Here is an 11,746-nt window from a genome sequence, read left to right on the forward strand (position 1 = left end):
AATCTTATTTTAAATACAAAAAAAAACATTTTCGTAATTTTCCCTGAGTTGGTACCTGATTGATTTGTGACACTAAGATTGTGTTTAACAATGCTTAAAAAAGCACTTTTGGAAAAAAATAATTGTACTAAACAAGCAACTTTTAGTTGAAATAAGTAGCTTTTCAAAAGTACTTTTACTTAAAAGTTAAAATTTTTAGTTTTTCTTGAGCCAAAAAGCATTTCTGGAAGCATTATTACTTTTTCATCACTCCATTTTTCTCCTCCCATTTTTCATTCATTTTAAATTGCAAATGCTAATGTAAAATTTTTAATATTTATATTTGGTATATAAATATTAACCCTTTTTGAAACTTTAATCCAAATATATGTAATATTTTAATTTGTTAAGTTTATATTTTCTATGTTATGTTAATATCTAGTATGGTTATATATTTAAATTACATTTTAAAATAAAATTATTAATAAAAATAAAAGAAAAAATATTTCTTAAAATAATACAAATGCGTTAATATCTAATTACAAATATTTAATGGTTATATTTAAATATTTAAAATATAGTTTATATTCTAATTAAATTAATAATTATTGCTTAAAATATTTAAATTTTATAACTTATATATTCAAATATTAACAAGTTATAATAAATTATTTTTTTTATATTTTTATTAAAAAATCATAATATTAACAAATTTGAACATTTTTTTGAATTTGTTACTTTATAATAGCATATCTAAAATGGACATTTTATTTATCAAAAACACTTTTTGTTAGCAATACTAAACACTTAAATCTTAAATCAAACTTATTCAAAAAAAAATCTTAAACCAAACTTCTCAAAATTATTTTTTCAAAGTATTTTTTAAAAATACATCTCAAAAGTAATGCTAAACTAGCCTTAACTCAGTCAATGGTTTAAAATAGCAGTTTAGATTAGTTGTAAATTTAGTGATACACGAAATGGTTTAAATTTTCAAATATAATGATAAATGATATTTAAATAATTTAATATAATGATAAATAAACTTGTTCATTGATAGGATTGTTCATCCAAGCTCAAAGGCTTACCCGGAATTTGAAAGGGTTTGGACAAAAACATTAGGCCTATTGACAAAAAAAATAGACTATTTAAATTATGTATGGGCTTTTTGAACATTCAAAACCAAAACTCAGCTCATTTTCAATGTCTATAATAAATTATATTATATATTATGTAATTTGTAACATATTAAAATTAAACTTATAATAATATGTAATATTATAATGTAAATATTAAAAAAATTAAATCACTTATATATAAAGTTTTAATAAATGAAAAATATATAAAATTATTAAATATTAAATATAAATATAAATGTTTTTTAAGAAATCCAAAAAAATAATACCAACAAGTCTAAAATGAGCTTGAGTTAGTCATTTGCATATATAGGTGGACTTAGACAAAATTTTATTCTCATATTTCAAGTTGGGTCGAGTTTGAGCAAATATAAAGTATGGTAATACTATGCTTAAGTATGGTTTGAATCCAACCTGATCTATGAACACCATTAATGATAAGTGATATTTAAATAATTTGATATTATAATACATAAAATATAAATTAATCCAATATTTTAAATAATTAATATAAATAATGAGATTTTGATAATTTCAGTTTAAGACAAAAATATTTAAATCTCAATTTTTGTTATTATTCAAACAAAATCTTTAACCTTTATGTTCGGATAGAAAAATACTTTTCAAAATACTAATAATAAGTTACAATATATATATGAAATACCGTAATGTTAAAAAAAAAATTTAACATCACTTAAATTCAACATCAAGTTTTAAATGAAGATATTATTTTTCAAAAGCAGTTTTTTATTACAATACTGAATATTGAGATTTTAAGCTAAATTTAAAAAACACGATATTTTCAAAAATAATGTTAAACTAATCTCTAATATTTTACAATTGAAAAGTAAAAACGCTTAAATTTTTAATATTAAGTATGGAATTAATAATCTTTTATAATTCGATAAGATCCAAAATCAAGTTTAAGATAAAATCTCAAATGTATTTTCTAATTAAGCTTAGTTTATTTTATATCATTGTATTGGTAATTAAAATTAGTGAGATCATTTAAAAAAAAATAATTCATGATTAAAAACATAAATCATGATATAGCTATTTCAGAAAAGCAGTATTTACGGATTCTGTAACTAACAATTTTTCAAGTGGTGGATAATTTAAGATAAGATAAAAATTAAGGAAAGATTGAACATGAGAAATAGAAGATACAAAATAAAGTGATATGTGAAAGAAGGCAATTGTAAGGTGAAAAACTGCCCTGAAACTACTTTCTTCCAAGTCAAAGGACAAACCTGGAATGCTACATCATTATCTTCCTTCGTAACCAACACCTAAAACTAAGAATGGCTCTGGCTATTGAAGCAAAATTAAAATGCATTCCTGCTTCATCCAACCTCAACAAAGCATGTATAATGTGTTAGGAACCGATATACATGCAATCTAAAATAATTCATAAGATTGGAAGTCATGCGATTACAGAATAAATTTATATTAAGTATTAATTTAGTTAATACTGATATTGTTAAAGACTCGTAACGCTTACAAGTTAAATTAGACTTAAGCATATAATATATTTTCAAATTACTTAAATAATTTAAATATGATTTAAGAAATATATTCTAAAATAATGATCTATTCCTTTAAAATTTATGATTAATCATAGGAGTAAGAGCGTAATAAAATTAAATACATTCATAAAAAATGGCCTAAAACTTATAACTTAGGCATCTCAATGGATAACCTCCTATCATAGTTAATGTTTCCTAAGCAATGCTTGTAAATTCCAAATTAAGCAATCTCAAAATCCAAAACATTGGCTTCAAAAGTTCCTTCCTTAGTTAAGATAATATAAATGATATATTCCTAAAAGAAATCAAATATAACAAAAATTTTGGACTAAACTTTAAAAATTATCGAGTTTGATTTATGAATAATCTTTTTTTTTTCTTTTATAAAAAAACTTCAAAAGTAGCCACCTAACTAATCTTACAAATTTCAAGATGATAATAAAAAAAGGAAACAAACATTTTGGCATAAAACCTTAAAAAAAGACCAGAAGTATAAAAGAAACACAGGGAGGAACATGTTTGGGTTAATGTAGTAGGTCTTGAAACAGCCCCATCTTAAAGATTTCTTAATTGACCATGATGGAAGATTCTCAGTATTTTGTTTGGCCATAATTAATGTAGAACATCATCCAACATTTCCCATCACAAAACTACAGCTTGCTAGTAACTCTAATCTAAATGCACAGGAAGATTATTGGTGGCAATGGCTCTTATCTAAATGTTGAAAACACACAAATTTAAATACAAATCCAAAACATCATTTGCAATAACAAATATTATGTAGGCTAAAAAATAATGGAAGAATCGCCCATTTGAGTTTGCAAGTGGAGGAAGATTCGACCCTAAAAATACCCTCAAACATGCTTTGAAACTCTCTCTCGATTTCTCGTCTATCCCATCAACCATAAGACTTTAGAAATTAAGTAACATCAAAGGTTGATTCCCTATTTAACCATGCCCAGCCTAAAAATAGCCACTCTCTTCTTTTGACCACCCTTTTTTTAGTATTTCTTTTTAAGATTAAAAGTAATTTTATCAATATATTAACATAAAATTTTATAATTTATGAAGAGATTAAAATGTAATTTTAAATGAGCTTTAGCTCATTTAGTATAGTTACTATTATAGCAAGAAGAAAGACTTGCATTCGAGCATGATTCTTCTAATTTAAGAATTAGAGTTGCAAGTATAGACATTTTTTTTGTATTAAATAAAATTTATATATTTTTAATTAAATTTATTATTTTGGGAGCCAAGGTCCTCTAGTGTCGCCTTGTTTGAAGGGGTTCAATCAAAAGCAGAGGACTTTGAAAGAGTATTCAAAGATGTTTGCCTATGTTCCGCTTGACTGCAATTTACCCATAAAACCTTGTGTTATTTAGAGGAGAGGATGAGTAAACTTTGTTGCAAATGTCTTTGGATATACCTTTAACATCTCCAGCATTTTATTCTCGTAACTACTTTTTAGTTCAAAATTTCTTTCATCCCTATTCTTTTTAAGATTATAAGTAGATAATTTATTGTAACAATAACTAGAGGTGTTCAAACGATTGATTCAGTTAATATTTATATCGAATTATCATTAACCGAAGCCATAAAAATCCATACCATTTTTTAAAAAAAAATTTAACTGACCGAAATAATTTCAGTTAATTCCGACGGTTAACTAAATTAACCGAAAATTTTCCCTTTTTCTTGTTCAAATAAGTTTAAAACATGAAAAAAAAATACCATAAAAATGTTATTTTTCTTTACTTTTAATTCAAGAAAAGAAGCGAAAACAACAAATAACACAATAACAATACTAATTCAAATTCATCATAACAAACACTACATTAAAAACAAGAAAGTTGGAGACTTTACTGATGAAATGAAAAAAAAATTCGAAGAAGTTAATAAGAATAGAATGTGGTCTGGTGTCAAGCAATGTCCACCCAGATTTTGTTTTGAGTTTGGCTAGGGCTTATTTCTTTTATTTTTTATTTATTTTTTAGTTTAAAAATATATAAGTAAATTATGATTTTAAGCCCATTATAATAATTTGTACAAATCCAATTAGTTTTAAGCCCATGGTTTAACTTTTATATTTTGAGCTTACAATATCTTACAAATTAATAGTTTTTGTTAATCGGTTAATTATTTAGTTTCGAAACGAATTAACCATTAATATAAATTTTAAAAAACCCTTAATTGATCCCCTAAAAGTTAAATTTAATGATCGACTGATTAATCAAAATAATTTGACTCGATCGATTAATTCGATTAAAACCAAATAACGCGATAACATATAATAATTCCTAAAAAAATTAGAATACATTAAAATCCAATAGATGCAGAGGCGAATCTAGGGGGCTGGCATGGGCCCCGACCCCCTTAAAATAGAAAATTACTATTTAGGACCTCTAATTTTTTAAAAAATTTTAAATTAATAAAGATAAAATTATATTTTGGCCTCCTAAAATTATAAAAATTATATTTAATCCTTTAAAAATTATAAAGATATAGGCTATAAAAAATCAAAATTTGTTTCGACCCCTAAAAATTTGTTCTGCTTCACCCCTAAATAGATGTCACTTAGATAGAAATCGTTTTTAGCCCTCTGGAAACGCTCTTTAATCACAACTCCTAATTTACAAATATCATGGAAGCCTTTACTTGGTACACGTTCCCAACAAGATTCCAAGAAGTGATGAGATTACTATTGTAGAAACCCCAAAAAGGGCACGACTTCAATTTTTTTTCCCTTTTTATTTTCATGGTCCTATGTGGAATTGTTGAAGCCTCAATTACATCTCATACAAGGACATCCATATTTTCAGTCTCATTTGAGCCAGTAATTTAGGAATTATTTGACTTAAAGAAGACTCATCGATACTTAAAAGTCATTGCAAACGGCTTTAGTATTAATCTATGAATTGTCTCAATCACTGTTAACCCCATTGAGTATGAATATATATTTGAGGATCATCGACAAAATTGGATTTACAAGTTGACAAAAGTTTGACAAAATTGTATGTGTAGTTAAATGTATATATATATAAAAGTAGAAGTGATTCCTTCTAAAGAAAACGTGGCGAGAATATATTTAATTAAACGCAACTTTTGGGATGCCGTAGTGCTATTGTACCAACCTGTTAAAAATGCTTTATTAATGATTAAATTACATAATTTGTTCTAAAACTCAAACCAATGAAGTGTCCAAAGCCACCAAAATCAAACTCTGGCAGAATCTCACCCCATACCCATAGCTACTTTGTTAAAGAAATGGAATAAAGATTGTAAATATGTCCCACCATTATTGTTTTTTTTTTAACCATGCAATTATTAATTTGATGTGAAGATCTTACCTTCAAAAGCAATATCTTTTAAATAGCTTTACTTATTTAAGATCACAAATTTAATATTTTATTACACACCCAAAAATCAAAGTAAGATTTATTATGCAAAAAATAGTGCTTAGAGGAATTTAACCATCCTTCATGAGATATCTATGGTAAAGTGTGTAACACCCCTAACCCGAATCTGTCGCCGGAACAGGGTTACAGAGTATTACCAAAATTTACAGATCGAATAGTAGTTATTTCATATCATATAGCACTCATATCAGAAACCAATCAAGATCAAGCATAATGTCCCTTATAGGAGCCTTCAAGGCCCAAAATACACATTATAAACAAATCGGGACTAAACCGGGTACTCAGAAAACTTTTCAGAAAATATTAAAATTTTTCAAAATTGCAAGGGACACACGTCCGTGTGGCCAGGCCGTGTGGCTCACACGATCAAGAGATACGCCCGTGTCTCAGGTCGTGTGAGCATTTGAAATAGGGGCACACGGTCGTGTCCTAGCCCGTGTCCAAACTTAGGAGCTCTCTGAATTAGGTCACACGGTCAAGCCACACGCCCGTGTGCTAGGCTGTGTGAGCATTCTGTTTTGTGCAAATTTAAGATACAAGGGACACACGGCCGTGTCACCTAGCCGTGTGTCACACACGGTTGAGACACACGCCCGTGTCTTTGCTCATGTGGACGAAAATAGGTCATTTTACAGGCCATATTTATCACCCAATTTGTTACTAACCTAGGCCCAACAAGTCACACATCTACAAACTATATCATGGCATTCAGCACAAGCTAAAATAAGTGGCTAATCTCAACAATTTACATATAGACCAACATACATGCCATTATAACCTAAATGAAAACATTCGAAAGTACCGATAGAACTGATGAAAAGTGTGATATACCTCTGACAAGCTTCCAACCAAATCGAGCTTCCGATTATCTGAAAAGTAAAGAAAAATAAATATGTAAGTAATAAATGCTTAGTAAGCTCGTATAAACTTTAATCATATTCATTCATTTCAAATATGAAATTTATAAATATCAAGAATAATCTAATATTGATACCACAATACTCATGTGGCTATATTCATTAACTCACAAGGTAAATAAATCTACAATATCACTTGTACATATTATCCCTAGCATAGTAGGATTTTAAACAACCTTTAACTCTTCCGAATTTCTTTATTTTCTTTTGCATTTCTTTACTTTCTACACTTATTCCATATGCATAACACACCAGTCATAAACATATCATTCAACCATAGCCACAAGCTAATGCATTTAAACATAACCTTTTTCAAATTAATCATATAATAAGTCATTTAATAATAAATTAGACAACTTTAAACTTATCACTCTTTCATGAACACAAGCATATTTTCATTTGAGCACTTACCATTTCAATGCATCTTATAATTAAACATATTACCATTCAACCAATAACTTGGCACTTGCCTAAGCATCAAACAACAACACTTGTTAGCGTACTTGAACATATTTCATATAATTTCAACATCGATAACCTTACTATCTCAACATGTTACACTTGAGTTTATTACTGGTCTCAACTTACATAATTTCTATGTATCAACGTATCAAGATATTGATAGATATATACATATCATAATACATATCATTCTCTTACCATTTCTTCATATATGTATTTTACTTTTTAAAGAACGACTTACGGATTTGAGTACATCGTTAACAGAAGCTCAAAAGCTGAACAGAAGCTCATGAGAGCTAAATAGAAACCCATAAGGGTTGAACAGAAGCTCGTAAGAGCTTAATGGAAACCCATAAGGGTTAAACAAAAGCTTAAAAGAGCTAAACGAAAACTCATATGAGTTAAATAGAAGCTCGTAAGAGCTAAATAGAAAGTAAAACACGAGAGTTCGCAACAAATTTTGAACTCAGTTTACTTAGGTAATTTGCCGTCATTTTCTTCCAATGCCGTAGATTCTCCAAATCACAAATGTACTCAAGTCCCGCGTTCAATCCAAATTGAGCGTTAATTTCAATAATAATTTTTTTCCAACAATAATTCAATTCCAATAATAGAACATATATATATTAACAATCACCAATTAATATTCACTTTAATCAAAATAATACAGAATACAGTTCATACGAACTTCCTAAATTGAATTGTAATAATTGCAGAAGTTCAGGACTATTTAGCTATTTTTCCTTTTTCACTAGTATCTACGGGATCTTGATCTAAAATATAAAATTACTCCTTCATTAACATATATTTCAGTTCCAATTCATTTCACAATTCATACCCTTCAATTTTTTGAATTTACACAATTATCCCAACTTTTACAACTTTTGCAATTTAGTCCCTTACTAGTTAATCTATCAAATCAACTAATTTTTCTCAATTAATAATTTAAAAAAATATTCCAGGCTATCTTACAGCCCTTAAAAAAATTAATACCAAACCCTAATATTTTTAACCTTTTCACAATTTGATCCTAAAATCAATATTTAACAAAATCACTTTATATAGTCATCATACAACAAAATTAAAGCTTTAAACCCACTTGATATAAATTAATAATTTCTTTTAATATATTAAATTATACAATAAAATAATTTATTTCATGCAATTTCGTCATTTTTAACATTTTTATAAAATTGCCTCTAAAATTTTACTTTTATTCAATTTAGTCCTTGAGCCTAAAACATGCAAATTAACCATTTCTAATGGAAACCCATGCTAGATAAATATTCATGGCATTCAATACAACCCATTTTTATGCTTTTCTATCACTACTAAACTTAAAAATAACATAAAACCTTAACATCCATACCTTATTCTCTTGAAACCAAACTTTAACTTAACTTTCTCTCTCCTCCAGCTTCTATTTCTTGAATCTAACTTGATATTCTAGCTCTCCGTAGTCTTATTATTATCTTTCTCTCTTGGTAGCTATGGAAATTCTTTTGATTTTTAAGTGCAAATGGTGAATTTTTGGTGAAAAGACCAAATTGTAAAGAAAAGAAATTTTCTTTCTTTCTTTTCTTCTTCTCACATTAGTAGCATGGAAGGATGAAGATAATTCTTCATCTTTCTTTCCTTATATACTAAACAAAAATTAATAAAATATAAATAAATGTCAAATCAACATATTAATAAGCTAATATTTATTTATTTAATTATTCCAAAATATCACCAACATCATTATTACTCTTCAAAATTATCTTCCTTTCTAAATGAACATTTTGCCCCTTATAATCCTTCAAAATTCTTCCATTGATTCATCACTCATTTTAGTAAAATTATGATTTAACCCTTCATACTTTTTCCACTTATTCAATTTGGTCCAATTCATCCATTTTTCTTAGTTTCTAGATCTTTCCACCCTTAAAATATTTACACTATCAGTCCTTCAAATTTTTTATATACTTTAACCCCTCAAACTTTTAGTATTTACTCTTGGGCCACAAAACTTTTCTCACTTTTATGATTTAGTCCTTTCTTGAATTAATATATCATAATATACTTCCCAAACAGATTTTATTGAAATAACTCAAAATTCCCCTTTTTGTCACTTTATTTCCTTATTTTATTATATCAAGGATAATATTTCACTTTCTTATTATAGTAACTTTTGAGGTATTACAAAGTACAAAGAAGTAAGCAAATACTTATGCAGGGTCTTATTTAGATTGAGTAATTTAATGTAATAAAAATATGATAAAACATCATATGGTTATAGCCTTAGCATAAATAAAAACATCTAAATTTATGTAATACAAATTATTCATTTGGTACTTATGTCACGAATCACGGATTAAAGCTCGTGATCATTGCGTACAAAACGTCTCATAGAGGTCAATAGATTAAATAGGGCTCATTTGACCGATATAAATTAGTTCGATTCGTGAAACTCATAGAGAAGCCTTACTTAAAGCATTGGTGGCACAGTGAAACATTCCAGTAAAACTAGAGTTACTGGGATCAATAGTGTAAATCCTAAAAGGATAAGATTATATAGAGTTTAAATCCCTTAGAACTCTCAATTGTAGATAGGCTCTAATCTTGACTTTCGATGTAATTAATCTATACCGTTGGATCTAGGGGAGCTCAACCATAAATAGAGGTCTCCCCCTTCATTTGTAATCATCTTATTGATAGTTAAAGAATATGTAACACCCCTAACTCGTATACGTCGATAAATTAGGGTTACGAAGCGTTACTGGATAAAACGCAACTTAATACAGACATTCAGTAGAATTCAAGAATTTTACATCTATATTAAATTAGTCAAATATGAAGTAAGGATAATTATAAATTTTACTTTAACCTTTTATAACAAAACATAACATTTCAGTTCAGTTAAACTATAAGAAAAATAAGCTAGTTTCATATGGCTGTTAATTATATATATAGTACATTAAAGTACGACACCCAAAATATTATCTAGCCTATACATGCCATAAGTTAAAATTTAAACGTTTTAATACCGAGACAGTAGATAGAGTGATGATCTTCGCTAACGATCCCCGAGTCTGCAGCTTGGTTTTTATCTATAAAACAAATGGACAAAAACAATCAAAGTAAGCTTTTATAGCTTAGTAAGTTTATAGCATATCTAAAATACATATAAACGAACATATGTATAAACATTATATGCTTATAATCAAGTTACAGACATAACCATTAATTGCATATACTGATTTCTAATATACTTATCATTTGCATTTCATCGAATACATATCTATGATCTTTCAAATACATGTCAAAAGCTTATATTTTTACTTATCGACTACATGAGCCAAATGCACATCTATACTTCTAATCCACATGTGCCGAATGCATACATGTATATTCAACAATTTTCATAACAACCAATATATGTACCTACTCACTAAACACAAAGATCCAAACATTTATATGCTCATCAAATACATATAAACAAATGTTCATATACTTATTCATTACATATAACCCAAAATCATTTATATATTTTTATATATCAAATGCATATAATCACTTAATTTAACATATTCACCAGCACTTAGCCTGCTAGGCTTATAGCCTGATCCAGATCACCGGCACTTAGCCTGCTAGGTTTACAACCTGATTCAGATCACCGGCACTTAGCCTGCTAGGTTTATAACCTGATTTAGATCACCGGCACTTAGCCTGCTAGACTTAAAGTCCGAATTATTTCACCGACATCAAGCCTGCTAGACATAAAGTCTGAAGTATTTCACTGGTAATAAATCCGATTGGTACTGAGTTTTAACAAAAGAATCTCAATTCACAGAAGTTGTATATCATATTTGTATATAAAATCCACTTAAAATTCAGCTCAATAATTTATAAACCATATCTTTAAATAACATAGATATATAAAGCTCAAACATCAATTCCATCTCAATAATTTAATTATACATCCAAGCCAATGTATATATAACTTAATACATTAACCTACTACTAATATCATATATTCGATCATCTTTTAATAATCCAACTAATAATTTCATACTTTCAATGCTATTCAAGAACTTTACATGAATAAACATACATAATTCATTACAAGAATATATACTTGTATATTAGCATAACTGAACCTCAGGTAACCTGGTATAATTGTCATACCTAATTTCACTATAAAATCATATACATGTATGTATAGCTGATCATTCGAATATAACATATATATAATTACCAACTCACATATATAAATATAATTTACATATCTTAATCAAATCTAAGAGTTTATACATATATTCGAGCCTAAT

Source organism: Gossypium hirsutum, chromosome D02 (assembly GCF_007990345.1).
Source record: "Gossypium hirsutum isolate 1008001.06 chromosome D02, Gossypium_hirsutum_v2.1, whole genome shotgun sequence".
Lineage (NCBI taxonomy): Eukaryota > Viridiplantae > Streptophyta > Magnoliopsida > Malvales > Malvaceae > Gossypium > Gossypium hirsutum.